Source organism: Agelaius phoeniceus, chromosome Z (genome assembly GCF_051311805.1).
Source record: "Agelaius phoeniceus isolate bAgePho1 chromosome Z, bAgePho1.hap1, whole genome shotgun sequence".
In the NCBI taxonomy this organism is placed as follows: domain Eukaryota; kingdom Metazoa; phylum Chordata; class Aves; order Passeriformes; family Icteridae; genus Agelaius; species Agelaius phoeniceus.
Genome location: NC_135303.1, coordinates 48,865,175 through 48,871,174, shown reverse-complemented (window position 1 = coordinate 48,871,174; position 6,000 = coordinate 48,865,175).

Sequence of the window (6,000 nt, the reverse complement as noted above, 5' to 3'; positions counted from 1 at the left end):
CTTTGTTGAGACTGAGAAAATTTGAAAAAACTATGAATCATAGAATCATAGAATTTACTACTCATTCTATGATTCATTCTATGAGTCAATTTATTCTCAGGAATGTCATCACCCATTTTTCCTAAGAATGGATAAACAAGTACTCTTGGGAAGCATCACACAGCAAGGGAATTCCATTTGTAAAGTGAAGTCAGGCCCCATGGATCAGCTGCAGGTCTTTGAAAGAATTAAAGGTGCAAACCAGTTGTCATACTGGTAACACTCTTGGCATTCGAAGTACTCAGCAAAGTCTCCAATGAAAGAGTAGGAGTGCCTGTACTTGTTTAAACACAAAAACCAACACCAGAGGAGATAGCATTCATAATGGTGCAAGTAATTAGTCAAAACCCATGAACCCCCTTGCTAAGATCACTTGTGTTCATTATGACTGTAACTGCCCTGTAAGAGGGGATGATCAACAAAGTGGCATTATTGAAGATATGCACAGAAGTAAAAACAAAAGCAAACTGAAGAGCTGCTGAAGAATCTCATGCAGTAAAATGAATAATAAACTGGCAGATGTATAGATAAATTTTAAATAATGCATGTGGGAAAAAAATCCTAATTCTTCCTTCAAGACAATCCGAGGAGATTTGACACGCAGTCCTATGAAAACCTAAGAGCAGCAATCAGGAAAGGGCAAAAAAGTGGAAGGAAAGTAATGGAGAGGAGCACAATTCTGTACTACACCTCTGTAAAAATCATGTTGGTCCCATTGAGTCCTGTGTGCTATTCTGGTCATCCCCTGTCAAAAGCTGCATAAATAATAATGAAAAGTTTAAAAAAATAATAAAATATTGAAAAAGAGCAATAAGCACTATCACAGATGTAAAACTTTGGAGGTTTTAAATTTTTTTAAGTTTTTTTTTATGTGGAACAATTAAATAGACTAGAACTTTCAACCTGGAAAATAAGTTAATGAAAAAGAAATAACAGAATTTTATATTGAGACGATAAAAAGAGTGTAGAAGGGGAATAACAGTACACTTTAAAAGAGGAGGATGGGCATCAAATTAAGCCATTAGTTAGCAAATCGAAAAAAAAAATCCTACTATATGAAATCTAAAGAGAAAGAAAACAGTCCTAGATTAGGAAGCATAAGTACCCCACAAAGCAAGGTTACCTTAAAGAGGTTCTGAGAAATGTATATTCCATGATATCTCTGATTTTATACTCTCTCTCCATGCTTCCTGAACTTGCTTACCTTTGCAACCCTCATCTTATTAATGAAGCTGCTGGCTTTCCTGCCTGGCCATTCTTTCTGCCCGTTAGGAAAGGTAACTGCTGCTTGAAAATGGGATATTATAATAGCTAAACAAGGCCATTAAATTGTAATAGGATGTACTATGTCAACTTTCAGCTAATTTATAGCATGTTTATGCCCATCTCTGAAAGAACATTTATTATACATCTTTTTCTGCTCTAAATCTCTTCTTTCCCACATTCAAATGTCGCAAAATTTTAATGCCACTTTTTATGTAATCAGCATGCTCATCTGACTAAAGCTAAAACCTATTGTAGATAAGTCTATTTCATTCAGAAAATGGAAATCCAGTTTCCATGTTGCTAGAGTCCATCTGTTAACTTCACAGCACCATAAAAAGTGGAAAGAAAATTTAAATATATAGTTACTGTTTTTTCTTTTAATTCCTATAGCTAATGAACCTGCAAAAGGACTTCATGCAGACAGATGGCCAGCATTCACAGAAATGACAGCTACATTTTTTTAAAAAATATTTCTTTTGCAAAATGCAGAGAAAGATACTTTTTTTGCATTTGTGGGGCTTTTTTTTTCCCTGGTGCTGTTAGCCAAGTATGTCTGAAGGTACTGAAGCACATAGGAAGAGACAGTTATGAAAACAATTATTCTGCCTGTGTTATGTATTTAGGATTTTTTCTTCAAGGAGAGTTTCACAGTTGTAATAGTATTTTCTGCAGATTTTATATAGAGACCTATCTCAAAAGAAATCAGTGCAGTATTTATTTCTCTACTATGAACCATCTCATCAATCATATTAGTTGTGATTCTGCAGAAAACTCTGCACAAGGTTACTACTTAAAACTAACTTATAAAATTGCAAGACAAAGGAAGAAAACACAAAAAGAAAAAGTAATCTCTGTCTTTCCAAGCAGATCAATTAATAAAGTATATATCTGAAATATAAGGCCATAGACTGGGAGTGGACACATGGATATATATGCCTCCATTGTTAGTCTCTTTTCATCCTGATTTTTGGAAATATTTTTAAATAAAAATATTATTAATGCTCCTTTACTGATTTTACAGTAAGCCAATATTTATCCCATTTTCCACTACAGCCAACAGTAGCTTACTTGTTATGAATGTTATAAATTTTATTTAGCTTCATCTCAAAGTGGGAGGAATTTCTTTTTTATCAATTGTTGTAGATACAACTTCATATTTCTTCAGTCATGCAATGAAAACTTGCCAAGCTATGCGTTCTAAGACTACAAATGCATATTAAAGAGCCATTGGTTTCAGCTTAAATCCTGTTCTCACAACATTTACCATTATTTATCTCACTCTGCACTAAAGATTTCAAAAGCTGAGAGCAAAAATGCGTTTTCTTTTTTATATTTTTAAAATATTTTCTTGAGAAAATTGCTGCTGTAACTTAAAAAAAAAATGCTTGCATGATCATTTTCATTCATTCCACTTAGGAAAAAATCTGGAAGAATCTGTGTAAAAAAATATACATCTGTAAAGAGAATCTCTTTACAGATGTACATTTTTAATACAGATATATGTACATGTGTATGTATATGTATATTTTTTATACAGATGTACATATTTTATTTTACAAAGGTGATTAGAAGTTGGGGGAAAAAATATTAAAAATGATGGAAACTTGTTTTAGAGTCCAAACCAGGAGATCAACATTCAAGTAGAGATTAGAATTCAAAGGGCGCTTTAAGCAATTTTTCTAGTGCTGAATTGACAGCTTCAGCTTTTCCAAGAACTAATGCAGTGGCAATTCAGAGGAATTTTCCTGAGCACTTTCAGCCATAGCACACGAGAAGTGGTCAGATACACCTCTTTGTGCCCTGGGGGACAAGGTGTGATCCGTGCTCTGGTCATTGCGCGTTTCTAGAACTGCACAAAACCCTCTCCACACAAGGACGCGCTGCATTTTGCTTTAAACACAGAGGGAGAGGAAAACATTTGTGTCTCTTGTTTGGAACATCTGTGGTGAATTTAATGAGGGTGATACTTTCCTGAAGCCGCTGTTGGCAGGCAGGCAGGGGCCGTGGGCTGCCCTGCCTGGGATAACAAGCGCAGCCGTTGTACTGCGGCGTGGCGGCTGTCTGCTCCTGGCGCTTGCTGGGGAAGAACAGCTCTGCAGAAGGCAGCTTATGTAACGTGGCCCAGAGCTGACACCACCAACTGGCTGCCAGATGGAAGCTGTAACGCATTTGCAGAACCCAAAGATGTTTTTTTCTTGTTAATACAGCTTGTCATGGCAAACTAAAGGTAGGGTGAATGCTGGTTACTGACAGGCAGAAGTATTTTGCTTAATTGTGGCATAAAACTAATAGGTCTCTTCTCTGAGCTGTCTCTAGTATCCCTTACAAAAGCAAGGAAAAGGAGGTGAAGGAGGAAAAACACACTGTGTAGACACAGCATATTCCATCTGTTTAACATGTTTATTCCATCTGGTTTAGATATTCTTCCTGATTTATTATGACCTTAGTGAAGTGCTCTTTTTGTTCCATTGACTGGGGAGGGTTCAAGATAGCAGGCTAACATAAAGGCACTGTTCTTTCTGAAGGCTAAAATTAGGTGGGCTGAATTCCACATACTCTCTAAAACTGAAGCATTCAGTGAAACAAACGATATTGTAACTGAAGTCCAGGATGTGTGATCCCTACTAATCTCAGACTCAGATTAATGAGTCAAAACTGAGTGCCTTTGAAATATTCTTAATATAACCCAGAGGTTTTGATTTTTTTAAACCTCTTTTTTTTTTTCTCAGAAAGAAGAACTTTCTAACTTAAAGACTCCACATATAATCCTTATACACAGAATAGTTAAATATTCTTACATGCTGCCTATCAAGTCATAGGTAATTTTCTTGAAGTCTCCTATTCAAAAATAAGTATATAAAAAACCCCCAAATTTCTCATATTAACAGAGACCATTTACCTTTTCCAAGATGAAAAGCAAATTTCCAGTTTTTATCTTCTAACACAAAATGCAATGTCTTTTCCTCACAGTAAGGAGCTTTCACATCTCACCATTTTCAGTCACAGTCACAGTCTTTGGCTTATGCAACTGCTTTACTGCTGTCCTCTTCGAACTCTGCCATTATCTTGTCTGCTGAGTGCATTAGCCATTACCCAGCTGATTATCTCTTTCTTGCCTTCACAGAAAGAGCATCCACAGAGAGAGCCTTCATGCCTTTGCAGAGCAGGCAGCAGCTGTGTGCTCTCACCCTCTGCAGCAGGAGCAATCCACCATTGCTTGACTTCATACCTTCATGACATTTGCAAAGAAATACTGTCTGCTTACTTTTATGCCTGAAGTTTCCCCTTTAAGGCTGACCAGGCGTCTGTTCAATGTATTGAGGGAATCAGTGGACAGATTTAGACAATTTATTTCTGGTACCACGGGTTACTGAACAGGGCACTCACAACACTGCAGTGTTTTCTGCAAGGTTATTACAGTTTTTCACTCTTACAAAAACCTCTCTTACATTCTGCTCTAGAACTGGTGATGTATTACCCATTAGTCTTCATACCTGGTACTAAATTCAGGGTGCTTAAGACTGCATCATTACTGCCCCAACTTCCACTGGAGTCATAGCTACCACCTATGATAGCAATGGTAAGGGAACCAAGGTAACTGTGTGTAGTATAACAGAGAAAAATGGCTCCAAAGATGAGGCAGAGCTTCTATACAAACGTCTCCTTTTTGTTGAAATATGAAAGTGCTTTCTTTGCCCAGTACTATGTATTTTATATGGTGACCTTCCCCATGCACTAGAAGATACAAATCAAAAACTGGGCATACTATTCTGAACTCTTTTGCAAAGCTTAAGTCAAAGACCCTTATATATTTGTTGAAATAAGTTTTCAAGCATCTCTCCTAGGCAAAATCCATTTTGATCTGCAGAATGCAGCCCACTATGAGTTTCAAAAGATTTGTTTTTTGGCATAAGAAAGTAAATGCTTGTTTAGGTTACAGAAATTGTTTGGATTACAATCATGTAATCACAGAAAGGTTTGGATTTGAATGTCCTTAAAGATCATCTGTTTCCAACTCCCCCACCATGGGAAGGGACACCTTTCACAAGACCAGGTTACTCAAAGCCTCATCCAACATGGTCTTAAACACTTGCAGTAATGGGCCACCTATTGCTTCTCTGGACCTTCCCCAGTGCTTCACCACCCTCACAGTAAATATTTCTACCATCTTCCTACCATATAACTGACCCTCTTTCAGTTCAAAGCCATTGCCCCTCGTCCTGCCACTAGGTGCCCTTGTAAAAAGTCCCTGTACAGAACTCTAGTAGCCCCCTCCAGGTACTGGAATGTGCCCTAAGGTCCTCTGGATTCTTCTCTTTTCCAAACTGAACAACCCCAACACTCTCAGCCTGTCTCTGTAGAAAAGGTGCTCCGGCCCTCTGATCTACTTTGTGGACCTCCAATGGACTTGTTCCAACAAGTCCATGTACTACCTGTGTTGGGATCTCAGGATAGCTGGACACAGCTCTCCAGGCAGGATCACACACAAACAGATTCATCTCCCTCCCACTGCTGGCTCTTCCTCGCATGCAGCCCAGGATGAGGCTGGCTTTCTGTGCTGCAAGTGCACATCGCCAGGTCATGTCAAGCTCCTTGTCCAGCAACATTCCCGAGTACTTCTCCTCAGGATTGCTCTCTATTCATTCCCCACTGACACTGATTTTGTGCTTGGGATTGCCCCAACAAAGTGTAGGA